This window comes from Petaurus breviceps, unplaced genomic scaffold, assembly GCF_028583685.1.
Source record: "Petaurus breviceps papuanus isolate PSGF00001 unplaced genomic scaffold, PetGlider_PUasm1.0 79, whole genome shotgun sequence".
NCBI lineage: Eukaryota > Metazoa > Chordata > Mammalia > Diprotodontia > Petauridae > Petaurus > Petaurus breviceps.
This window is the reverse complement of record NW_027186523.1, coordinates 6328873-6356610: the sequence shown is the minus strand read 5'-3', so window position 1 is coordinate 6356610 and position 27738 is coordinate 6328873. Positions and strand designations below refer to the sequence as shown.

Below are 27738 nucleotides of genomic sequence, written 5' to 3'. Positions count from 1 at the left end.
TATGGAGTGGACAAATAGATACTTGTTTACTTACACAAGAGACAAAACTTTGTGCCGTGTTTACAGGGAAGTAACAGCCATTCTGAAGCAATATAAGGACGCATCAGCTGGCTTGATGGCAATGACCTGGGGTCCTTATATGACAGTGCTAAGGTCAGTCTTGAGAATGTCGAGAGGCAGGGCAGATGGTAAGGCCTGGAGCACATTAGGACACAGCTGCAGAACAGATGGCAAGGCCTAGTGTTCTCCATTTCCCTGAAAGGAGAAGAGTAGGTGATTTCCATCTCATCCCAGTCATCTGAGCAGTCAAACAACTAAGATGGGGTCAGAGCTCCCTGAGGTAGGAAAGGAAGTGAAGAAAGGCAGGGAAGGAGGACGTCTTTGATGGTGATGGAAGACAGAAAAGTAGCAGTCACAGAGGAGGAAACAGAATAATGTATATTTGAGTTTAAAAAGTCTACTTCAGAAGAACAATATGAGGGAGGTACAAGGCTAAGATAACAATTGAGGGGGAAGAGTTTGGGGGTTTTAGATGGCTGTGAAGTCAGTAATCAACAGTGCAACATGGCAGCCCCCCAAAAGCTAATAAGATCTTGAACTGAATTCAGAGAGCCACAGCTACCAGTGAATTTTAGAATATCAGAGCTATCTTGAAAAAGGGAGGTGAGAGTCCCCATTGTGCCTTGTTTTAATAAGACTACATTGTATTCTGGAATACTGTGCTTAGTTCTGGAATGTTTAGCCAGGAGCAAGGAAGATTTGAGAAAGAGAAAGGGAACATAATAGCTGTCTTCAAACGTTTGTAGTGCTGGTAGCAGAAGAGGGATCACATTTGCTCTGTTTTCCTCAAAGGAAAGAGCTACAAACAATGAGATACTATGGGACAGAATTAGGCTCAATGTAAAGAAAAAAATTGCCCAATAATTAGGTTCAAAAACTTGCTTCAGGTGATAGTGACAGCTTAATCACTGGAAATCTTCAACTGAAGATTGAATGACCAGTTGTCCGGGTGTTATAGAAGAAATTCAGATTTATGTATGGGTTGAACTAGATGGCCTTTGAGGTCTTCTTCTAGTTCTAATATTTTATGATTCCATTTGAGCATGGAACCAAGATAGGTGAGAGCTTTAGGAAGAGATGGAGATGTTAAAAAATATCATCTACTTAAAAGTTCGAAGAAAATGCGGCTAAGAACAGGCTATTGGATCTGGGCATTTGGAGGTCATTGTTGAGTACCCTGTTTCAGAAGAGTGAAGAAAATGGAAACCAGATGTCTAAGAGAGAATAAATAGTGAAGAAATGAAGGCAATAGGTTTACATCAATCATTGGAGAAGTTTGGCGGCGTCAAGATTAAGGAGAGGACAAAATCGAGTGAAGATTTTTCCTAAGATTTGGGAGACCTGTCAGTATTGAGAATTGGAGGGAAAAAGCAAATGAGAGAGGATAATGCAAACACTATCAGAAAACTAGGCAACTGAGCTGTGAGGCAGAAAAGTAGAATCTAAAAGATTATACCAGAAGTTGGTGAAAGTTCTTAATAAAATTGTATTTTGTTTTTTAATTTGTGGAATAAAACAAGCATTTCCATAACAGTAGAATAAAAAAAAAAGATGATTGCACATGAAACTTCAAATCTGTTGTGTACAACTTGCTATTCCTTTTAAATATATACTAAAGTTGTCATGTAAATTTTTTTCCTTCCCCCCCAAAATGGCTACCATTAGACACAAATATGTGTTTATAAAAGATAGACAGATAGACAGATAGATAGGTAGATAGATATGTAAAACCCTACTTATGTTTATCAGTTCTTTCTCTGGATACAAATAGTATTTTCCTTCCTATGTCCTTTGAAGTTAATTTGGGTATTTATAATAGTCAAAATTACTTGGTCATTCAATGTTGTTCTTAAAACAATATTGCCGTTACCGTATATAGTGTTCTCTTGGTTTTCCTCATTTCATTTCTCATTATTTTGTGCAAGTCTATCTGTGTTTTTCTAAATGATGATCATTTTTTCTTTTTCTTCAATACCATAGTTTCTATGGTTTTCTTTTATTTTTTTAAATATATTTATTTATTTTTAGTTTACAACATTCAGTTCCACAAGCTTTTTTGTTTTAAATTTTCTCCCCCTCCCTCCCTTCCATCTTCCCCGAGATGGCATGTAATCTGAAATAGGTTCTACATATACATTTTAAACATATTTTCATGTTAGTCATGTTGTAAAGAAGAATTATAACCAATGGAATGAACCACGAGAAAGAAGAAACAAAACAAAACAAAAAAGAGAGAGAGAACAAACAGTATGCTTCAATCTGTATTCAGACTCTGTAATTCTTTCTCTGGATTTAGATAGCATTTTCCAAATGATGAAGATCTTAAGGCACAGGCACCAAAGAGTAGTAACCCCTTCAGTGAGATCCAGTGAGATCCTATATGCCAAGTGCTTTGCAAGTTTTGACTGGACAGTTATTTTTCCTTAGGTAGCAAGGTGCCACAGTGGATAGGATTCTGGACTCAGAGTTAGGAAGCCCTGACCTCAAATACTCACAAGCTGTATGACCTTGGGGAAGTCATTTAACTTCTGTCTTCTTCAGTTTCCTCAACTATAAAATGGGGATCATAATAGCACCTACCTCACAGGGTTATTGTGACGATCAAATTAGTTCAAAGCAAAGGCATTTCATGAAATAGCACAGTAAGGAAAGTAGCCATTTCCCCCCATAAATCTAGGGCACATACTTCCACATATACATACAATATTAATACACAGGGCAGGTACACATAGCTAACATGTGAGGAAGCATACATTCAAGGAATATCTAGGAATATCAAGGCATGTTTATGGAGAAGATCTCAAATAGGGAATATGAGTGGTCAGGATGTGTGTGTGGGGAGGGCAGTTAGACTTGTAGGGAAAACATGTGGTCAGGGCATAGGATAACTCATGCCTCTGATGCTGTAGGATCAGGATGTCTCCTAATGATATCACATAGATCTAGCTGGGCCTACACTGCACTCTTCTCCCCATGCCGAAATGCTACTTCACTGGACATAGTGCACAAGTCCTTGGGCTCTCTCTTCAAGGGAAGAGCAGGTACTAGCTTGCTGTTCAACACCCAATAGCTTTTTCTAGCTCATTTAGAAAAGATAGGTAGATACCCTTCCCTGGTAGGGAAGCAAAAAACCTATGTCTTATCTTGTTTCTATGGAGTATAATGGAGGCTTTCCTGGAACATGCCCGTATCTCCTAACATTGAGCCACATCATTTCTGAGAGGAGACATCTCGTGTTCTTCCACCACATGAGTGGAAATAGTCTCATTCAATTGGCTATACACCAGGAAAGAGCAGCCAGGAAAGTGATCGAGTCTGTCCCAACCTGGCAGTTGGATACTGAGGCCTGTCTTCTCCATTGGAAGACATTCTCAGCCCCAAGTTTCAAGTTCTTTTTAACAAAGACCAAGATCCTGCCAGCTAGCTAACACCTTCAAGCTTATTCTTTTTTTTGGATTCCTCTTCCCAGTCAAGGATCTTTGGTCCTTTCTTCAGAGACCTCACTATAATTTATGATGATGATTTTCTTCTCCAGTAATTTTAATCTCTGAAGGCTGGACTATCAACCTATTAATGGTCATTTGCCTGGTAATTACCAAACAGCTCAGTTTGGTATTCTCAAGTATTCAAATCCTATTATCTCTTCCACTTTCCAGTGTAAAAGACTGGCTGACCAAAAGGCACTAGAGACAATTCCAAAGACAACGGCAAGCTCTTTGTCCCTTCTGTTTGTTTAGTCGACCTTTCTAGCCCCTAAGTGGGTAGTTTCAACCAGTCTCCAAGCCTTAGAGGGGCTTTGAGGTACACACACCTTTTTTATAATGACCAAGCCTGCCCCACCTCCAAGAATTGAGGAAATGAATTTCCCTCCTTTCATTGCAGAAGTGAAGGGATAGAATTTTGTAAGAGTGAATATATGGGTAATGTGCTAATTAGCTTTGATCTACTACTGATTTTCCTCTTTCTCTTTTTCTGTGTTACCAAGAGTTGCTGGCTAGGTAGGGGAAGGGGGAAGGACATATTCAGAAATCAAGGTGATACCAAAAACAAAAGGAATCAAGAAGGAGAAGGAAATAAACATTTAAACAGTGCCCACAATATGCCAGGCATTTTAAGCCCTTCATAAAAAAAAGGTTATTAAAAAACTAAAGCAGAACAATTCCCTTGAAAACTGTATAACTTACATTTGTGAATATAAAAGTCCCAAATCACATCTGAATAATGAAAGAAATATCAAGAGACTACTTAAGAGAAAATGAATTGTGGGTTTGGGGTTTGTGTGGCTTTTTTGCCTTTTAATTGTTTAGAATTATCTGTGAGTTGTTTTGATGATTAATAGAGAAAAAGAAGAAATGAGCATATGTATTAAAAGTGTACACATACACATAAACACACACATGTATTCATACACACTACTGAGTGGCCTTCTTCCCTTCTTCCTCCCAGCAGGTTACTTACCTACTTCCCGGAGTAGCTGGGCTTAGCTGCTGGGTCACATCATGAAGCCGCTAATTCATAAAGGGGGCAGAGGGGCTGTGGGATGAAAACAATCATTCTAATTCAATATAGCTTATTGTTCTCTTCTGTTTTGTGTTTTGAAGTCCATAGGCCATAACTTCTCATAAAAGATTTCTTTGAAAGGAAAAAAATTTAGGTATATCCTGAAAAATAATTGCATAAATTTATCCTAAAACTATATATACTAAAAAAAAAAAAGTGGATTTGAACACTTTTTTTTTGGAGGAGGGGAAGGCAAGGCAATTGGGGTTAAGTGACTTGCCCAAGGTCACGCAGCTAGTATGTCAGGTGTGATTTGAACACTTTTAAAAATTCAACTAAAAACTGTTTTGTGCACCACATAGAGAAATAGACAGCTGACTAGATATACACCAAGCTAATGCATTCTTCTTTACTTATTTTTTTTCCTTTTGAACATTGTATTACCATTCAGAGCTACATACTTACTAATCCCTGATCTTATCCTACCTAGTCTCAGTGATGCCAAGGTTATCAAATTTGCCTCTCTGCTTTAGCACCCCTAACCTGACATTCTTGATGCTTCATCTTTTGTCTTCGTATTATCAATTGTTGACATTATTAGCTAAAACTGTTGAGGAAGCAGCTAGGTGACACAGTAGATAAAACACTGGGTCTGGAATTAGGAAGACTTGAGTTCAAATTTGGCCTCAATAATTACTAGCTGTGTGACCTTAGGCTAGTCACTTAACCTCTGTTTGCCTCAGTTTCCTCAACTATAAAATGAGGATAATAGCACCTACTTTCCAGGGTTGTTGTGAGGATCAAGTCAGATAATATTTGTAAAGAGCTTGCACAATGCTTGGAACATGGTAGGCAGTATATAAATACTTATCCTCTTTCCTCCCCTTCCAGGATTTTAGGCTGTTTTCATTATAGTGCAGACTCTGGAGCATTGCCAGCCCACCTAGCATGGAGGCACCTACCACATGGGTAGGAGTGGCCTTTTTGGACTGGCTGCCTAGCCAGAACAGGCGGTGTCTTTTAAAATTAAAATTTGGCCTGGGGCCCTCTCTTTCCTATACAACAGCCAGGAATGGTAAAGGTTCACCCACAGCAAGCTGAGGTGAAAGGACTACCTTTCCTTCCTTCCCTTTTAAGACCCTTTGTCCCTGAGATAGGGGCCTGAGGTGTCTGGAGGTTCCATTTCATTCATTCTAGGTGTAGGCTGTGAAATTCCCTCTGAACCCAGGCCTGAGCCAGGGTGACCTCAGAGCTGGGATTCTAGACAAGACATTGTAGCCAGCCAAACCCACAGGGAACCTGGAGTGGGGGAGTAGGGTGTGGACTTGAAATTTAGGATTATGATATAAAGGAACTAAACTCCATCCCCTCCCCAGATGATGCAGTGGTGCAAGGGGGAATGATGCCCCATGAGTTGGGGGGCATATTTGTGTACTTGTTACTATACCTTTGAAGGAAATATATTTTTGTAAAAACTAATTTGACTGTAAGTGGCTAAATGGAACTGGGGTGCAAGGGATACCCCCCCCCCACTACACTTGAGGCAACACCATCAGTGGTGGCAGAGACCCTAAGTGGGGAACCTTTGGCCTTGAGGCCACATGGGCCCTCTAGGTCCTCAAGTGTGACCCTTTAACTGAATCCAAACTTCACAGAAAAAAAATCCCCTTAATAAAAGAATTTGTTCTGTAAAACTTGGACTCATTCAAAAGGCTGCAATGCAGGTTCCCCACCCCTGGCCTAGACACTCCCAAACCCCTTAAGTCTACCAGAGAACCCTGGGGGAGGGGTGAAACAAACCACACCTGGTTTCCAGGCAGTGGGAGCCGGGGTAGTCACTGCTGCATAGGCAATTGTTAGGGGACAATGTGCAATTAAAAGTATGTCAGTATGACAGAGATTTATCAGATGTTTTAAGACAAAAGTTGTCATTAAAAATAAAGAGGAGGAAAAGTTATAGGCGTAACAAGCTTCTCAGAACACAGTGTTGCTGAATGCCAGGTTTTTCCAGTCCACAATCCTCAATTTAAGAGTGCTCTAAAACCTCTGGTATTTCTAGACTCACTTAATACAATCTTTTAAAAAATACTGCAACAATAATAATATAAGAGCTGACATTCATATAGCACTTGAAGGTTTGCAAAGCACTTCATAACTCTTATTTCACTTAATTCTTACAACAGCCCTCAGATAGAAGTGCTATTATTAGCCATGTTTTACAAATGTGGAAGATGAATAACAAGCGACTTGAACCCAGGTGTTTTTGATTTCAGGTCCAGCGCTCTATCCATTGGATCACCTAGCTGCCTCTAAATACTAGGACAATTAGAGGAATGGGAAAGCTGAAGACCACACTTACTACTGAGTCAGGCTCTGTACTAAGTGCTGGGATACAAACAGAAGCAAAAAGAAAGGCAGTCCCTGCCCCCAAGAAACTTGCGTTCTAGTGGGAGAACGAAGCTAAAAGGGGTGGGGAGAGAAATCCCGATGGAGGAGTGCAGATTACACTTGGTGGAAAACAGAAGTGAATACCCTAGGAACAATCCTTAAATAGAGGTTCTAGAGTGAGCCATCCAGTCAGAGGGAGAACCATGTTTCTGTGTATTTAAAATAGAGTGGGAAAACATTGCTAACTGAAATCCAGAAGGTCAAACTCCCACCCAACAGGAAACTGTAAAGTCTTCTGAGAAATACCAGAGAAAGTAAGTTGCTTGTAGAAAAAACAAATAACATCATCGGCTGCCTCTGAAAGGAGAGTGAGACTGCCAGAAGCTGGACTGCAATAAATGGCTTTCACAGCTCTTGGAAATTGAAATCCCTTGGTACACAGTTTCGGGGCAAACACACAAATAGAAGGAACCAAGGCAGACACCTGGGTTTGGGGTAGGGAATAGGATGGAATAAATGGTTGGGAGTTCTTTTTTTTCTTTTTAGAGGAAGTTTCATGACTATTCCTGTACCAAATCTTTTAAAATTAAATCCATCAAATATTTGAGTCTTGAAGGAATGAAAGAAAAGACACAGCCTGTAATCCTCTGGGAGCTTAGGACCTAGAGGGGGAGGTAAAATGTGCTCAGGTAGCTAAATTACAAGAAAGTATAAGCTCTGTAAGACTACAGAGGAGGGAAGATTGCTTTTTACTGGAGTACCTGAGATGGAAAGGGAGCGTACCCAGGCTTCTGTGGATTTAGAGCATGTACTTAAAATGAAAGAAGCTGCTATGTCAATACATCCCAGTCCCCATTGATTTGCCATAGTGGAGGAGTCAGTACTAAGGATGTGAAACATTATACTCCCCTTATGAAAAAAACCCGCTATTTAAAGAGGCAGCAAGGTGGTACAGCGGAGAGAGTGCTGGGCCTGGAGTCAGGAAGATCTTTGTTCAGATCTGACCTCAGACACTCACTAGCTCTGCCTAGCCTAGGCAACTCACTTAACCGCTGCCTGCCTCAGTTTCCTCAGCTGTAAAATGGGGATAGTAATAGCACCTACTTCCCAGGATCACAAGAGATGATATTTATAAAGTGCGGATCATGATGCCTGGCACACAGGAAGTGCTTTATAAATATTTATCATCATTATTTTTGGACTTAACTTCAGGAAGACTGGAGTTTGAATCCTGCTCCAGTGTGTGTCCCTGGGCACATCTCTTTGCTTTTCAGTTTCCTCATCTATAAAAAAAACAAACGAGGGATTTAGACTCAATGGACTCCAATATTCTGTCCAGATCATAATCTGGTTGCCCTTTATTATTTTTAATCTTGTGTTTTTATGGATAACAGCATTTTTGGGAAATCAGTACTGTGATGACACCTTATAGTCCTTTTATGAAGATAGACATCCCTATGAAGGTGGTATAGTATAAGGAAAACTTCCCCCAAAACCTGAAAGAGTAGAATTCAAGTCAAACCTCTGATCTTTCTAATTCTCTGATTCTGCCACTTTGAGTAAGCTACTTAACCTCTCAAGGCTTTAGTCAAGATCATAAATTGCAAGAGGAAAGGCTGATTTGCATTGGAAACCCTTTTTAATAAAATATAAAGAATTGTTTTTATGCCAATCAATCCACAAACATTTATTAACTGCTTAGAATTTGTCAGGTACTAGGCTAAGACCTGGAGATACAAAAAGAGACAAAAGACAATTCCTGCCCTCAAGGAGGTTACAATCTTTCTGAATAGAATTTTCCCTCTTCCCTATACTAGAGAAAGAATCTTTGTTACAAAGACAAGTAAGAGAAGAAAGGGCAGTTTAGCAAAAGCGATCACCACTGTTTGATTCTCTTTAAGCATTTTTCTAATTGTTGTGATGGATTTGGGTAGAGATATCCACACAGTGACCTGGTCCTTCTTATGATTCTCTGTGCACACAGTCCTAAGATGACTGATCATGAGAGTGAATGCTAAAGTTGTCTACATGAAAGACAGATCCATGATATTGACTAGATTGGCCCCTTATTGTAACCATGTGAACTAGATAGAGGTCACAGAAAAATGTGCTTTACCCAGGCAACTCTTAATAAATGAATTGAATTGCAAATACTTTTATGCATATATTTATATTACTAATATATGTTTAATAAATTTTTGCATAGATCCAGGAGAATGTAAGTTCCCTCAGGGCAGGTATTATTTAATTTTGGCTTCACATTCTCAGTGTAGCAGATAGTAAGCACTTGACAAATGCTTAATTTTTTAATTAGTTAAGAGACCAAACTGGCCTCTTTTCTGTCCCTCCAGCATAGCATTCTATTTCCCATCTCCATATCTGCTCTTAGAATCCTTGATTTCCTTTAAAACTCAGCTCAAACCCTACTTTTTACCTGAAATTATTCCTTATTCCCCACCCCACTCTCTAGTTCCTAATACCTTCTCCCCCTACCTTGTATTTATTATGTATATATTTTGCATATTCTTATTATGTATATATTGTCCTCCTTGAAAGAATATAAGCTTCTTCAGGTCAGGTACAATTTTTTTTATCTTTGTATCCCTAGGATAGCAAATAATATCCACTTAAATGCTGTTGAACATTTGATTTATTAATTGAGAGTAAGTTTTTTATAGCGCAGCTTTGTGGTGTCAGAGCACTGGGTCTAGAGTCAGGAGGACATGAGTTCAAATTTGACCTTAGCCATTTACTAGCTGTGTGACCCTGGGCAAGTCACTTAACTCTGCCTCAGTTTCCTTATCTACAAAATGAGCTGAAGAAGGAAATGGAAAACTACTTCAGTATCTTTGCTAAGAAAACCCAAAATGGGGCCATGGAGAGTTGAACATAACTAAAACAACAAGTTAATGAGTGCTTATTAAAAATTAATTGACTGCTGAAACAAATACCTTAATTCTAGGCTCTTCGGGGGGAAAAAAGCCCATGAGGTAGGTAGGACTTGTAGTCGTGAGCTTGTGCCAGTCTCTCCTCTCTGGATTTTATTTGCTTTATCTTTAAAATAAGGGAGTTGAGCTAAATGATATCTAAAATCCCTTCTGCAATTCATCATTTGCTTGTCTGTGAATTTTTCACGTGCAACAGTGAATCTTTTAAAAGATTAGCCAGAGCTGGGGAGTGTCTCTGGTTCTCCAGGAAATTCATGCCATTTTTAACAGTGCCCAAGCTCATATGGGAGTCCCACCCTGCAGAAGTGAAAATGTCAACTTCCAGAAATAGTAAGTTACAACATAAATAGAATGATTTGTCCCTGCCTATTAGAATATTAGAACTGACCACTGTACAACCAATTGTAAAAAAAAAAAATCTAGCCAAGGAAAACAAATTTGAAACAAGCACAACACCTAGATTTGTCTAAAGCCAGTCTTTATAACACCAGCTACAGAAAGTCTGTGGGCTCTGCCTGATCCCCCAACATCATGACTACCCACCCCTAAAATGAGAATGATAAATTTGGAACCAGAAGGAACCTCAGTTGTCATCTTGTCCAACCCCTTCATTTTACACTTGAAGAAACTAAGGCTAAATGGTTTACCCAAAGCCACACAGCCAGCAAGCAAAAGAGCTAGGATTCCACCCCAGCTCCTTTGGCCCCCTGTCTCTTTCCACTGGACCATGCATATACCCTGAAATAGAGACGATTCTGTTATCAGTTGGGTGGATGTTCTCTCTAGTGAGGCAGGCTGTAACTGATCCCTGCACGTAAATCCTGTGCAGCCCTTCTTCACAGACTCCTGTACGTTCATCACATGGGGTTGGCCCAATGTTCAGGCAGTTTTCCTTTTTCTTAAAATCATGAGGATACCAGTGGGGCACACAAGCTGGCAAATGGCTATCCCTTGCTCTTCCTAAACATTTCTCTCCATTGGATCAGGAAAAGATAGAATTTTCTTGCTTTTGACCCAAAGGCTGTTGGAAGGCTTAATAGAGCAAAAAGCAGCTACAATTCAAAATAGATTATGAAGATCAAATAAGAACACCATTGAGTTAGATTGAAGGTTAGACTATGCAATGTTTTAGAGGTCATTTCACAAAAGTTTTTTTTTTAAATAACTCTGAATTTGAAGTCAGAAAACCTGCTACTTATGACTTTGTGCCCTTGGCCAAGTCACAGCTCACCTACAGCTTAGGTGCCAAGAACTCAGCTGGTGAATGGAGCACGACTTTCCTTCCCTGGCTCTCCCTCCTCTACCCCAGTTCTAAAAAAATGGGTCTGGGAGTAGGGGTGGGAAGGTTGTCTCTTTTCTTCATTGTAGGTCCTCTGTTTCAGTTAGTGGAGACAATCCCCACAGGACCCAACAGTTCAAGCCATAGCAACCATAGAGTTGATCAAAGGAGGTTTACCAGCATCACATGGTAGGGGATGAAGAGGTCTTTATATCAGGCAATCTGATCATACTCCAAAAGCCCCTCAGGGTGTTTCCCTGCTAGGTATATCCAGGTTATACTTACATCAAGAAAGACTTCTCCAAAAAGTCAAAACCTTCCAAGACAGTAGGATGACCCTTAGCCCAATCACTACATAGGTATTTGTAAGGTAAGAGCTTGGGAGAAATTCTGTCTCTGACAAACCTAACTTACTTTTCTAGATTGACTGAAAAAGAAATTGTTTTTCAACTTGTTTCTGATTCAGTGAAAAGGTCTCTATTATCAATCAACTATGTACTAGGCACTGTGTTAGGTGCTAGGGATACAAAGTAAAAAATGACATGGATTCTGCGCTCAAGGAACTTGTTACAAAGAGGATCCAGCTGAAATGCATCCTGTGCTCTTAAACTGGAAAATGTTAACAGCCCAGTCTCACTCTCTATCCTGGGAACCCTTCAGACTATGCACAGGAACATCAATATACCCAATGATAACAACAACATGGGGAGCTTTGCCTTGGTGGAGAAAGGCAAGGCAGAAGTCGTTAGCTTGACCCCAGGGTGGCTTAGTGCCTACTTGAGAATTATCAAAGCTTCAAGTCAATTTGCATAGCCTGAAGCATGATGGGAGCTGGAAAGGTAAATGAATGGGTTTATCCACAGCCTTACAAAGACTTAGGAGGAGATCCAGACCTGGTCAGAGACATGTAGTCCGGATATTGAGGCAGTTTAGAGATAAAAGGAATCCATTCGCCCTAAGCCAGCTACAAGTGAGGACAGAGACAGTTATGTGAGGAGGATGACTAAGCAGGATACCTTGGTGACCTCTTAGCATGTCAGCTAAGTGTGGGGTAAGCCTGGCTTACAGAGTGGAACATGCACTGATGAGCCCCAAGGCAGGCTCATACTGACAGAGGGATAACACTCCCCTGAAAAAAGGAGAGGTTCCAATGGCAGATGACAAGCGCTTCAGCAGATGGCAGCAGCTCTTCAGTACTGAAGCAACAAATGGCAGTTTTGAGTCAAAGAGCAGAAATAAAAGGCAAAGCTTCCGAGTGGCAGATGTAGAAAGTAGTAACTGCAGAAAGACAGTCTAGGTACTGCGGTTCCCAAACTTATTGGGCCTATCACTCCCTTCAAAAAAATTTTAATTGGTGCCCCCTGGAAATCTTTCTTTAACTCTTTAATGATTTTTGGAAATTTGTGTCATTTCAAAAAAATATGAAATGTATTTTTAAAAATGATACATCTTAAATTTAATAACTTACTGTAAATTTGTATGGGTTTTCTTGCATTGAAATTTTGATGATACAATATTGCATCATGTAACCATAGAGGAACATATTGTAAACCAGTCCTTACAAGACACATATTCCTGCCAGGGTATGCTGGACTTCCCAACAATGTACTGCATGTTCACCTGCCAACACCTGCTTGTTAAGACCTATCTGCAGACTTGATCACTGATCCTTTATAACTTGCATTTTGTGTGCTTATTTGGAAAATAACGTAATCACTATGACTTTAACTCTGTTACACAACAGATGAAACATGTATGAATGGGTTTTTCAAAATTTTCTCTCTTTTTTCCTTAGGTTTTCACTGCCCCCTTATTTTTATTCAACACCCCCACAATAGCACCCAAGGTTATTACTGCCCCCCCCCATGTTTCCAGTGCCCTTTGGGAAACTCTCAGCTCTCCAAGGTAACTGGTTTATAGAAGAGGTGGAGAGAAGCAAGAAGGTCCAGCTGTTAGCCATGTGATGCAGCCAGGAAACTCAGGTCTGATAGGTGTTCTAGCCATGCAATTATTCTTTCAGAATCTGAAATTCCTAGAGAATTGTTACCTCTCCCATAGGCACCAGTATCTGTGGTAGACCAGACACATTTGTGTATGGGGGGCATAATATTATTGCTTGATTTTTCTACATTTGCTTTGTTATTGTGTCTTAATTAAATGATTTTCCACTTGATTTGTTTACTGATCTGTAAATAGGGACTCAAGATAATAGGGACTCAAGACAAACATTTGTCCCTAATTTGAATATGAGTAAGGAAAGTTCAGCAGCTAGGAGGTGCAATGGATAGAATACCTGGCCTTACATCAGGAAGACTCATCTTCCTGAGTTGAAATCCAGCCTCAGACACTTCCTAGATATGTGTACCTGGGCAAATCACTTAACCCTGTTGGCCTTAGTTCTTCATCTCTAAAATGAGCTGGAAAAGGAAGTGGCAAACCACTCCGGTATCTCTGCCAAGAAAACCCCAAACGGGGTCACAGAGAGTTGGATACAACTGAACAACAATATATGTTTACTGATTGATTGATTGATTGAATTAGGCCTTTGTTTTGGTTGCCTTTCACTTACTGTGCTCTTATCTTGCACTACAGTGAAACACCCAGAATTCTTTCAATTATTCCCCATCTAGTACTGAACAATTGATTATTTAATTCCAAATATAAGACTTTACATTTGTTCCTATTCAATTTCATTTGCTCAGCCCATTGTTTTGAACTGAAGGCAGCTGAAGCAGGCACCCAGAAGGCTTAGAGCTTGGTCAGACCCTGAAGATACCAAAGTCACCCCACTGCATTTTGGGCCACTGGCAGTCATCTTGACTTTTGTCTTGTCGCTGGATTTTTATAACTCTAGAAGAGTCTGTTGACTTTGTGCGACTCTACCACTTAAATCCAATTCACATGCAAGTCAAGACATCACCCCCATGATGTCATTGGTCCTCTTCAAAAATGAAGGCTGAACAGCAACAATGCTATTTTATATCCATCAGGACAAAAGAAGCTGGTATTTTTTAATAAATACACCATTCTAAGATAATCAAACCTAAACCGAGACTGCATCAAATCCTCACTCTGCCACTAAACTACAGGGTGACCTGAGACAAGTCACATTAATCTTGTGTATTACTTTAGTCATCTATAATATAAAACTATTGGGTTAGATCTCCAAGGTCCCTTGAGCTCTAATATCATATGATGATGTTACATGTATGATGTGAGCTACCATTTTGTTGCTGTTGATCAGTCATTTCAGTTATGCCTCTTTGTGACCCCATTTGGGGTTTTCTTGGCAAAGATATTGGAGTGGTTTGCCACTTTCTTCTCCAACTCATTTTTCAGATGAAGAACTGAGGCCAATAGGGTTAAATGACTTGCCCAGGGTCAGATAGCTAGTAAGTATCTGAAGTGGCATTTGAATTTAAGACTTCTTGACTCCAGGCCCAACACCCTATGCCCTGTACCACATGGCTATCTCTCTCTTTTGTGTTTGTTCTTTCCTGACTGTAGATAAAGGAGTAACCCAGGGTAAGTATGCCCAGGACTAATGGTGACCATGTGAATTCCAAAAGGCCAGAAAGTCCTGTGAGTGTGGCAGCTGTGATGTCCCTGGACGTAGCAAGAGATGAATGGTGACATAGGAAGAATCCCTGGAAACCACGTCAGTGTACTTGGAGAGAAGGGCCACTGCCAGAAGGGAGGCAAAGCCTGCCCTGGTTAACCAGCAGAGCTGATCGGCCTGAGCCTAGGTGAAATGCAAACTGCTAATTAGCAGCCTTTAAAACCGATTTATGTCCTAATGAGGCTTAACTACCAGCCTCCCAACAGAAATAACAGTTATAAGTTACTGACTCTCGTTTAAACAGTTGTGTTAATATGTGCTGTGACTCTGTTTAACATTTCTCCCTGTAGTAATAAGCTACCTGTTCTATGTCCAATTTATATTGTGCTCTCTTTTATTATATACTTTGGGGAGACCCAGATATGTTATAACCTATACTATGAATAAAATTGCCCATGGAATGCCATGGTAGGGCTTTTTTAAATAGTATTTTTTTCCAATTATATATAAAGATAGTTTCCAACATTCGTTTTTTATAAAATTTTGAGTTCCAAATTTTTTTCTCCCTCCCTTTCTCTCTCTCATCCTCCCTCCCCAAGACACTAAGCAATCTGATACAGATTATACATGTGCAATCATATAAACATATTTCTATATTAGTCCTGTTGTGAAAGAAGAAAGAAAACAAAAGGGAAAAACCATGAAAAACAAAAAGCAAAAAAGTAAACATAGTTATGCTTTAATCTGCATTCAGACTCCACAGTCCTTTCTCTGGATGTGGATGGCATTTTCCATCATGAGTCTTTCAGAATTGTCTTAGATCCTTGGATTGTTGAGAAGAGCTAAGTCATTCACAGTTAACTATCACACAATGTTTCTGATATTGTGTATGATGTTCTCCTGGTTCTCCTCACTTCATTCAGCATCAATTTTTGTAAGTCTTTCCAGGTTTTTCTGAATTCCTCCTGCTCATCATTTCTTATAGAACAATAGTATTCCATTACATTCATATGCCACCACTCGTTCAGCCATTCTCCAATTGATAGATATCCCCTCAATTTCCAATTCTTTGCCACCACATAAAGAGCTGCTATAAATACAGTAGGGGTTTTAACAAGCCAAAGAGAATGAGGAAAGGGAAGCAATCTTCCTAATAACAAAACCCAGTCCAGGACCACATGTCTGGGTACAAGATGGAGAGGGGTTGGCTCTATCATGGATAGATAAGGGCTGGCTCCCCCAGCTTTTATATTCCACCCAGCAGTTCTTTGCCAAGCTGGAATTTTCTGGTCTTAAGGAAGTCACCCTGGCTCTTTGTGGTCATTGTTTATTTTCCTACACATTCACTAACCATCCCTTTAATAAAGATTTCAGAGTTTTGCAAGAAATCCAAGTTAAGCTCACTGACCTACAGTTTTCAGACTCTGTTCCCATCTCTCTTCTTGAAAAAACAGAACAGCTTTTGCTTTTCTCTAGCTTTGTGACACCCCTCCCATTCTCCAAGCTCTTTCAAAGATCATCACTAGTGATCTGGTAATCACCTTTGCCAGGTATTTTCATATTTTGGGATATAGTTCATCTGGGTCAGGTGACTTGAACTCATCAAGAAGAAATAGATCCTTATGATCTCCTATGTATTTTAAAATAGCATTCTGAGAAGAGATCCACAGACTTCACCATATTGTCAAAAGAAACCATGACACATAAAAAGAGGTTAATATTGTGCTTATTACATGGAATCTTGAAATACTCGGTGGTATCTACAGCTACCTACATGGGATCAGCCTTGCCATACACACAGGGCAAAACAAGTAGATGAGGTAAATTGTCAGATTATGACATGCAATTGTATGAGAAGCCCACTGAGTTAGTCTATCTCTATATAATACATACATGTGTGTATATACATGTACACATGCATACATATATATAATATACATATACAATAGGTACCATATATAGACAATGACCTGGGGTCAGAATTGAATGGAAAGAAGAGAGAAGGATGGATCAAATTTAGGGAATGTGTAGTACTTTCTAAGATCCCAAGCAATACCCTGATGAAAAAAATTCTACTTTTCAAACACCAGTATTAATCTGGTGATGCTATATCAATGTAAATCACTGGACACTATAATGAAATCACTGAACACCATAATATTGGAAGAATCAGAACTATGGGTGACCCAAAGGGCAATGGAGAGACACATGTAGTTGGAAACAGACTGCAGTATATTATCAACAATGACTTGTTTATAAGAAATCATATGAAAGAAATCATCAGTGACATAAATGACTAGAAAAGGAGATGGGTTGAGAGTGCAGCAAGTGGGAGACATAATGAGTAGACAGCTGGAATATTGCACTGTTATCTACAACATGTTAAAACACTTAACAGAGGACCTCCAGCCTGTGAGAGAAATGCTTGATTGAGGAACCATGGAAACACAGAATTAAGACTTCCAGAATTAGAAAAATATGGGTAAGTTGCTATCTGCATTAAAGGAAAGTGTCCATATAAATGAGATTATTTATCCATTGAAATATCACAGGAATATAATTCAATAAACAGTGTCTAAGGCTGACAGTGATAACACAGGTAAAATTTTAAAAATTATTCAAATCCTTCTCCATTGCCACTTTTAGAATCTTCCTCTACTCCCATTACTCAAGCAGCTTCTCCTGGTATGGGGAGATGGCAGAGTAAGAGTAGGGGACTCACTTGAGCTCTCCCCCAAGTCCCTCCAAATGCCTTTAAAAAATGACTCTAAATAAATTTTAGAGCAGTGGAACCCACAAAAAGACAGCATGAAGCATATTTCTAGCCCAAGACAACCTAGAAGATCGACAGGAAAAGTCTGTTGCACCAGGCTGAGAGAGGAGCGCAGTCCAGCATAGACCATGCCAACACAGACCTAGCCTCAGCAAACCTGAAGCAGGTCTCAGGGGATGGAATCACTAGCAGCAGTGGGAGTTTCCAGATTTCTTAGCCCATGGATGCCAAAGACAATTTAGAAGATTTGCAGGAAAGGTCTGTCAGACCTGGGTGAGAGAGGAACACAGTCCACGGCAAGCCTGACCAGCACAGCTCAGGCCCCAGCAAACCAGAAGCAGGCCTTGGGAGTGACTGGATCAGCAGCAATAGAGGCAGTAGCAACAGCCCACAGATAGTAAGGGGATTGAACAACTAGACAGAAGGAGATTACAGGGGTCTTTTTGCTGGTGCTGGGGTAGGACTCTGTTGCTTTGCCATTCTTGGATCTGGGTTGCAGTTCTGGGTGGCAGTCCTGCGGTGAGGAGGAGCATTAGCACAGCAGAGCTTGCGGCAGCAGTGGAGGGGGGGACCCTCCTCACAGTTCCAGGATAAAAAAGAGTGCTTGTGGTCACTCATAGACCAGAGCACAGGCCAGGAGAGAAGTAAACATACCTCTCTTTAGATCATACCAACTTGGAAGAACCAAAAAGTTACAGGTCCCTAGAAGTCTCTCTGAAAACTGCCGGACAAAACCCCTTAAATTTGGGACAGTGTACCCTCCACCCTGAAAGCACAGCACTACCTTAACAAAGAGTTTTAAAAGTCAAGAAATAGGCTGAGAAAATGAGCAAACAACAGAAAAAAAAACTCTGATTACAGAAACTTACTCTAGTGACAAGGAAGATCAAAACACACACTCAGAAGACCACAAAGTCAAAGCTCCTACATCCAAAACCTCCAAGAAAAATATGAATTGGTCTCAGGCCATGGAGGAGTTCAAAAAGGATTTTGAAAATCAAGTAAGAGAAGTAGAGGAAAAATTGGAAAAAGAAATGAGAATGATGCAAGAAAATTGTGAAAGGAGGGGCAGAGCCAAGATAGTGGAGTACAAATAGGACCTCTGCACAGCTCCAATTCATGTAAAAAAATGACTGGACCAACTTTAGAGCTACAGAACCCACAAAGTGACAGAGAGAAACAAATCTCCCACTGAAGGCAGCCTGGCAGAAAGGGTCTATCGCACCAGGCTGGGAGCCAAGCGTAGTCTCACATGAACCAAGTGGTTCCAGCCCCAGGGTGGCCCTGACCAGCAGCAGCCAGAGCAGACTTCAGGAGAGTGAATCACCAGCAGCTGTGGCAGTTTCCAGACTTCTCAACCCATAAACACCAAAAGGAAAGTAAAAGGTAAGTTGGGAACTCTGTTGGAACTGGGTGGAGAAAAGCATGGTCTGGCCCCTGCTCCTGGGGTGAGAAGTGGTAGAGGCTTGGCAGCTGCAGTTGCTGCTGTGTGGCTGCCTCCAGAGCTCCTGGCCTGCAGTTCGCAGGGGAACCAAGCAACCATGCAGAAAGTAATCACTCTTGCTTTAACCTGCTTGGATCTGGATCATGGTCTTGGATGGTGGTCCTGGGGTATATGGTCAGTGTGCCAGAGCTTATGGGAGCTGCAGAGAGAGTGCCCTCCTAATAGCTCTGGCAGCTGCAAAAACCCCAGTAATTTGGGACATAGCTCTCTGTAATCTGGAAGCAGCGTTCTACCATGGCCAAGAGTTCAAAGGTCAAGTAATTGGCTGGCAATATGAGCAAGCAAAAGAAGCACAAACAGATCATAGAATCCTTTTGGGGGGGACAAAAAGGATCAAAGCATGGAATGGGAGGAAGACAATGAAGTCAGAACTCCTCTATCAAAAGCTTCCAAGAAAAATATGAATTGGTTACAGGCCATAGAGGAGCCCAAGGATTTTGAAAATCAAGCAAGAGAAGTGGAGGAAAAAATGGGAAGAGAAATGAGAATGAAGAAAATCATGGGGTGGCTAGGTGGCGCAGTGAGTAAGAGCTCTGGCCCCAGAGTTGGAGGACCTGAGTTCGGTTCCGGCCTCAGACACTTACTACACACACACACACAAAAACTAGCTGTGTAACCTTGGGCAATTGCCCTCCAAAAGGCAAAAAAAGAAAAAAAAAATCATGAAAAGTGTGTCAACAACCTGCTAAAGGAGACCCCAAATAATACTGAAGAAAATAACACCTTAAAAAATAGACTAACCCAAATGGCAAAAGAGGCCGAAAAAGCCAATGAGGAGAAGAATGCCTTAAAAAGCTGAATTGGCCAGATGGAAAAGGAATTTCAAAAACTCACTGAAGAGTATATACTTCAAAATTAGATTAGAGCAAATGGAAGCTAATGACTTTATGAGAAATCAAAATACTATAAAACAGATCCAAACAAATGAAAAAATAGAAGGCAATGTGAAATATCTCATTGGAAAAACCACTGACCTGGAAAATAGAGCCAAAAGAGATAATTTAAAAATTATTGGACTACCTGAAAGCCATGATCAAAAAAAGAGCCTAGACAACATCTTTCAAGAAATTATCAAGGGGCAGCTAGGTGGCGCAGTGAGTAAAGTGCCGGCCCTGGAGTCAGGAGGACCTGAGTTCAAATCCAGCCTCAGACATTTAACATAAAAAAAAATAGCCGTGGGACCTTAGGCAAGTCACTTAATCCCAATTGCCCTACCTTCCCCCCTCCAAAAAGCAAAAAAAAGAAAAGAAAACTCCTAGGAATATTATAGCCAAATTTCAGAGTTCCCAGGTCAAGGAGAAAATACTGCAAAGCAGTAAGGAAGAAACAATTTGAATATTGTGCAAACAAAATCAGGATAACACAAGACCTAGCATTCTACATTAAGGGAACAAAAGGCTTGGAATATGATATTCTGGAGATCAAAGAAGCTAGGATTAAAACCAAGAATCACCTACTCAGCAAAACTGAGTATAATGCTTCTGGAAAAAATATGATCATTCAATGAAATAGAGGATTTTCAAGCATTCTTGATGAAAAAACCAAAGCTGAACAGAAAATTTGACTTTCAAATACAAGAAGAATGAGAAGGTAAACAGGAAAAAAATCATAAGGAACTTGTTAAAGTTGAACTATTTACATTCCTACATGGAAAAATGATAATTGTAACTCATAAGGTTCCTCAGTATGAGGATAGTTGAAAGGAATATATATGTGTGTGTATATATATATATATGTTTATATATATATGTGTGTGTGTGTGTGTGTGTATGTATAGGAGGGTATGTGTGTGTATAAATATATATCCGTGAGTGTGTGCATATGTATGTACATGCATACATAGACAGAGGGCAGAGGATGAGTTGAATATGAAGGGATGATATCTAAAAAAATAAAATTAAGAAGAGAGAGAGGAATATATTGGGAGAAGGAGAAAGGGAGAGATAGATTAGGGTAAATTATCTCATATAAAAGAGGCAAGAGAAAACTGTTACAATGGAGGGGAAGAGCAAGAAGGTGAAAGGGAATGGGTCAATCTTATTCTCATTGAATTTGGCTTAAGGAGGTAATAACATACACACTCAATTGGGTATCTTACCCTACAGGAAAGTAAGAGTGAAGGGGATAGAAGGGGGGATTGATAGAAGGGAGGACAGATTGGGGGAGAGGGTAGTTAGAAGAAAAACTTTTGAAAAGGGACAAGGTCAAAGGAGAAAATAGAATAAGTGGGGGGTGGGATAGGATGGAGGGAATTATAGTTAGTCTTTCACAATATAACTACTATGGAAATGTTTTGCGTAACTACACATATACAACCTATATTGAATTGCTTATCCTCCCATTGGGGGTGGGTGAAGAGGGAAGAAGGGAAAAAATCTGGAACTCAAAGTTTTAAAAACAAATGTTCAAAAAAATTGCTTTTTATATGCAACTGGGAAATAAGATATACAGGCACTGGAGTATAGAAATCCATCTTGCCCTACTAGAAAGTTGGGGTGGGGGGGGAGATGAGGGAGGATATAAGAGAGAACAGATTGGGGAAAGGGGTATTCAGTAGGCTCACTATTTTCAGGTAGGGGTAAGGGAAAGATGGGTAGAAAAAATTTGTAACTCAAAATCTTGTGGAAATGAATGTTGAAAACTAAAAATAAATAAATTGGAAACAAAAAAGAAAATCATGAAAAACAAGTTAACAGCATACTAAAGGAGACCCCCCCCAAAAAAAATACTGAAGAAAATAACACCTTAAAAATAGACTAGACCAAATGGAAAAAGCAGTCCAAAAAGCCAATGAGAAGAAGAATGCCTTAAAAAACAGAACTGGGCAAATGGAAAAGGAGGTCCAAAAGTTCACTGAAGAAAATAATTCCTTAAAATTTAAAATGGAGCAAGTGGAAGCTAGTGACTTTGTGAGAAATCAAAAAATTATGAAACAAAATCAAAAGAATGCATGAAATATCTCACTGGAAAAACAACTGACCTGAAAAATAGATGCAGAATAGATAATTTTAAAATGACTGGACTACCCGAAAGCCATTAAAAAAAAAGCCTAGACATCATCTTTCAAGAAATTATCAAGGAAAAGTGCCATGATATTCTAGAACCAGAAGGTAAAATAGAAATTGAAAGAATCCACTGATCAACTCCTGAAAGAGATCCCAAAATGAAAACTGCCAGGAATATTATAGCCAAATTCAGATCAAGGAAAAACTATTGTAAGCAGCCAGAAAGAAACAATTCAAGTATCACAGAGCCACAATCAGGTTAACACATGATTTAATAACTTCTACATTAAAGAATCAGAGGGCTTGGAATATGATATTCTGGAGATCAAAGGAGCTAGGACTACAATCAAGAATGACCTATTCAGCAAAACTGATTATAATCCATGAGGGGAAAAAAATGGATATTGAATGAGATAGAGGAATTTCATGCATTCTGGAGAAAAGACCAGAGCTAAATAGAAAACTTGACTTTCAAATACAGGACTCAAGAGAAGCATGAAATGGTAAACAGGAAAGAGAAATCATAAGGACTTAAAATGTTTACATTCCTACATGGAAAGATGATATTAGTAACTCATAAGATCTTTCTCATTATTAGAGCAGTTAGAAGGAATATATAGATACCAAGGGCACAGATGAGTTGAATATGAAATGATGATATCTAAAAAATAAAGTTCAGGAATGAGAGAGAAATGTGCTGAGAGAAAGAAAGGGGGAGGTTGAATGGGTAAATTATCCCACATAAAAAAGGCAAGAAAAAGCCTTTACAGTGAAGGGGGAGGTGAGAGTGAGTAAGTGAACTTTACTCTCATCAGAATTGATTCAAAGAAGGGAAAACATACACACTCAATTGGGTACAGAAATCTATCTTACCCTACAGGAAAGTGGGGGTGGTAGAGGAAAAGAGAAAAGGAGGGGTAATAGAAGGGAGGGCAGATTGGAGAAGGGGGTAGTCAGAAGCAAAACACTTTTGAAGAGGGACAGGGTGAAAGGAAAGAATCAAATAAACAGGGTGATATAGGATGGAGGGAAATATAATTAGTCTCTTACAACATGACTTATGAAAAGTGTTTTACATGACTACACATGTATAACCCATATTAATTGCTTGCCTTCTCAATGAGGAGGTGGGGGTGGGGAGGGAGGAAAGCAGAGAATTTGGAACTCAAAGTTTTAAAAATGAATGTTAAAATTGTTTTTACATGTAACTGGGGAAAAATAAAATACTAAACAAAAAAAATCAAATTTATGACCTAGTCAAGATCCTGGTGGATGTTATCTACCAAGACAACTGTCTTCCTTTCTCAATGACTTCAGTACTTAGCTAACAGTCATATATCTCTCCACCTTCAACTCTTGCTCTCATACTAGGAGACTTAATTGTAAACCTTAAAGCTTCATCAAAAATGTTAACTTCCTAATTCCTAAATCAATTCTACTCCCATTACCTACTCTTCCACTCCACCTCAGTTATACAAGTCATTCCATAGTTCAAGGACTATGAATTTCCTTTATATGATTTTACAATTTTACTCTCTATGCTTTACTACCCCTAACTTTATTCTTCATCCTGTTATCCCTGATCTTTCCAAATCTCAGTATTTACCCAATTATCACCTCTACTTTGGCTATACTCTTCTCCCACCCCAATTTCAACAACTTTTTGAACTAGTTCAATTTTATTCTATCTTCTATTCTAAAATTTCTTATTTCTTTGTTCTTTTGCTGATCACACCTTGCCAAACTCCAACACTGTATTTATTACCAGCATCCACCTCCATTGCTCCTACTTCATGTTGCTGAGTAGAGCTGGAAGAAATCATAAGACTGTGTGAAGATTTTGTCCATGACACGTATCTATCTCATCTCAACTAGAAATTCACTATAGCAAGGCAATCCTTCTGCTTCTCCTTAATCAATTCTTTATTGCCCTCACCACAGCAGCTGTTTCAAGCATTCTCTTCTCTCCACACACCTCCCATGGTGCATCCTCTCTCCTTCTCAGCAGAGGACTTTACCTCATATATTAACCCCCAAAGTTAGGATAATCACCAAAAACTTCCTTTTCTTATCTTCTTTTTAAAATTTTTATCTTAATGCTTTAATTATCAATATTTTTAATTCATCTGTCTCTCCCTCTGCATCCCATTGAATACTTTTTTCAAACCACAAAATAAACCCTTGATATATAGCTGTATGGCCTTACTCCCTCTCCCCCATTCCAAAATTAACCATGTCTGAAGATTTATGTCTATGTATTTTAAGTTCATCCTCTCTATCGGAGGTGAATAGCATGTTTCATCTTCCTTCTTTGGAATCATGGTTTATCATTGCATTTATCACACCTCAAAGTCTTTTTTAAATTTTTTTCTCTATAATGTTTTTATTGAATAAATTGTTCTCCTAGTTTACTCATACCACACTGCATTCATTTAAAGAGAGGTCTTCCCAGCTTCCTCTGAAGTTTTACTTTTCATCATTCTTAAGGTACAATAGTTTTCCACGATATATTTTTTTTGCAGTCTTTTTATTTTATTTTATTTTATTGTGGAAAGGAAAAGTAGGGCAATTAGGGTTAAGTGACTTGCCCAAGGTCACATGGCTAGTTTTTTGTGTTAAGTATCTGAGGCCACATTTGAACTCAGGTCCTTCTGACTCCAGGGCCAGTGCTCTATTCACTGCACCACCTAGCCACCCCGCACAACATTCTTATACCACAATTTGTTTAACCATTTCCCAACAGAAGGATATCCCATTTATTTTTAGTTCTGGGCTACCATGGAAAGAACTGCTATAAATGTTTTTGTAGCTATAGATAATTTCCCTCTTTCTTTGATTCCTTTGTGTTATAGTTGTAGCAGTTGCAATCCTGCAGATTGTCCCTACCATCACCTACACTCTCTCCCTAGTCTTCAGTATCTCCTTATCTTCTGGTTTCTGCTTTTTACAAACAGATCCAAGTCTCCTCCATCCTCAGAAATTCTCACTACATCCCACCATCCACTCTAGCTATTATACTCTAGCTTGTTTCCCCTTCTCAGCTAAACTTGAAAAAGCTATTTCCATTCTGCTCTCCTACTTTCTGTCTTCTTATTCTCCTCCAAAGCTTTTGTTATTTATCTTCTAATTTCATCACTCAAGTGAGACAACTCTAAAGTTACCAGTGGTCTCTCAGTTGCCAGACCTACTAGCCTTTCCTTAATCCTCATTCTTTGGGACTTTTACAGTATTCGACATTGTTAATTACCTTGTCCTCTCCTTCTGCTCCTTCTCAGTTTCTTTTCTCTGGTTCTTCATTCATGAAACACCCACTATTTGTGGATGTCCCCCAAGGCTCTGTCCTGAATGTTCTTCTCTTTTTTATCACTTGATGATTTCATCAGCCCACCATTGATTCAATGATCACCTCAATGTAAATAATCCCAGAGAGATGTATCTAGCCCTAGTCTATCTCCTGAGCTCTAATCCTTCATCACTAACTGCCAGCTGCACATTTTGAACTAGACGTTCCATTGCAATCTCAAAGTCAACACAACAAATAAAATTCATTATATTTCTGACTCAGGACAGTCCACTGGTTGTTTAGGTTCAATATTGGAACAAAATGAGAGACTCATAGGTCGATGGTTTACAAAAACAGATTTAGCCACAGCAGAAGGATATTCAACAAGGATAAAGATGGAGGACGCTTCAAGTTGATTGAGTTGAACGCAGTTCTCTTGCCTGCGTTACCCATCCTGAACTACTGACAAGCCTCATAGTGGGGCCCTATAGCTCCTTGTAGCTGCTTTGTACTCAAACAAAGAGAAAAGAATGTCAACAGTCTGAGCCTTAAGTTTCCTGAGCCAACAAAATCTAAGGAAGGTCTTGATAACTTTTAAGGAAAATTAGCCTGACTTAGAAGGGGGGCTAGATAAGGATAATGCTCTGACCATACCACTCCTCTCTGAAACTTCCCAAATCCACTTTCTTTTACCCAGGTTCACCAGGTGATATCCTCTACTCCTTACTCTCCCTCACTCCACATGTTCAATCAGTTGCCAAAGCTTGTTCCTATCTCCATAACATCTGTCAGCTATGTCCCCTTTTCTCCACAAACACAGCCAGCCCTCCAGTTCAGGCTCTCATCCCCTCTTGCCTGGGCTATTACAATAGCCTTCTCATTGGTCTCACGGCTGCAAGTCTCTTCCCATTCCAACCTATCTTCCAGATAGCTGTCAATGTGGTTTTCCTAAAGTGTAGGTCTGGTCATCTTGCCCCTTCCCTCTTCAATAAACTCTGGGGGCTTTGTGTTGCCTCTAGAATCAAATATAAAGTCCTCTGTCCAGCTTTCAAAGCACTTTACAACCTGTCCCTAACTTAGATTCCCAGTCTTCTATATCATTCCCCCTCCAGCACTCTACAATCCAGACAGAAGGGCCTCTCTCATTTCCATACCTTTGTGTTGCCTCTCCCTCATGCCTGGAATTTTCTTCCTCCTCACCTCCACCTCTTAAAATCTCTCTTTGGCCTTCATGACTCAGCTCAAATTCTACCATCTGTAGGAGGCTTTTCCTGGTCTCCCCACCTTTGGTGATTTCAGCTCTTGTGGGTAGGGACTGTGTTTTCTCTTTCTTTGTATCTCCTCAAGCACTTAGCACAATGTCTATGTATGTAAGGAGGATTTTGTTATCCTTTTTAGACTTTAGTTTCTCAGGATCCATGGCCATGGTGATGTTTAGTTTCCAGGTGTTAGAAAATATCTCCCAGAATAGCCCCAGGATCCTAGATAGTAATTCCTAGAATCATAGTGATAGACAGTCCTATTGCGACTGCACCATGAGATATGGGGATGACATAATGTAATATTTACTATGCTTGTGCTGAATGACAATATTGCTAAAGTCAACCTGTTGGCTTAATGTTGGCAAGATGGCTTCTTTGTCTGTTGCCCAATAAAGCAAGTGGACACTGGTCAGTGAGTGGGGAAACCACAGGGAATCCATAGGGGTACCCATGGGGGAACCCATTTGGGATTTGGGTAATGCATAGAGGAATGCCCCCATTGAAGCCTGAGGGGAGTGTATGAGCTGTGCCTGCCTCGAGTGACCCCATTGAGAAGTAGGGGTAGTTGTCCCCCCTTCACGCTGGCCCCTGAGAGAAGGGTTATTAAGGAATGCTGTAGGAGTTAGCACTCCTATTATCAGCCACTCCCTTTTGAGAAGACTAGACTAGAATAAAGTGAGATTATTAACCCCTCCAAAATTGTCTTCCTGTCCTTCCTGTCTGACCAGATCAAGAGTGAACATGTTAGAGGCTAGAGTCCCAAAACTCTAGTGCCTCCCATGTGTTATTTGTGAAACAGTCGAATACATAATAAACAATTAATAAACATTTATTGATTGGTCTGTGCTAAGGACTCTGATGACTTCTTACACCCAAAGTTTCCTCTTATTTGAAGATCTGGTAAAATAAGACCTACCCTGTTTTTTGTTGGGGTTTTTTTTTGCTTTTTGGAGGGGGGAAGGTAGGGCAATTGGGGTTAAGTGACTCGCCCAAGGTCACATGGCTAGCTACCCTGTTTTTTCAAGAACTTTTTTTTTTAATCATTTTAACTGAAAAATGAAAGCTGCCCAGATATGAATTTGTATCTTCTAGAAGTGACCTCAGGCCAAATCTAACTTATTACCTTTAAATTTAAACAACATTTAGTATATCACTTGAGCACTTTGATATTATGCTT

General features: G+C 39.8%; 1 long non-coding RNA gene across 1 annotated transcript; it reads right to left on the bottom strand.

Moving 5' to 3' along the window:
- Positions 1-26523, bottom strand: LOC138175733 (uncharacterized). The gene is made up of 3 exons (XR_011172073.1): positions 26454-26523; positions 4519-4593; positions 1-255 (listed from the first exon to the last, which is right to left on the bottom strand). It is a non-coding gene; the product is annotated as an uncharacterized lncRNA (long non-coding RNA).
- Positions 26524-27738: the final 1215 nt, after the last annotated feature.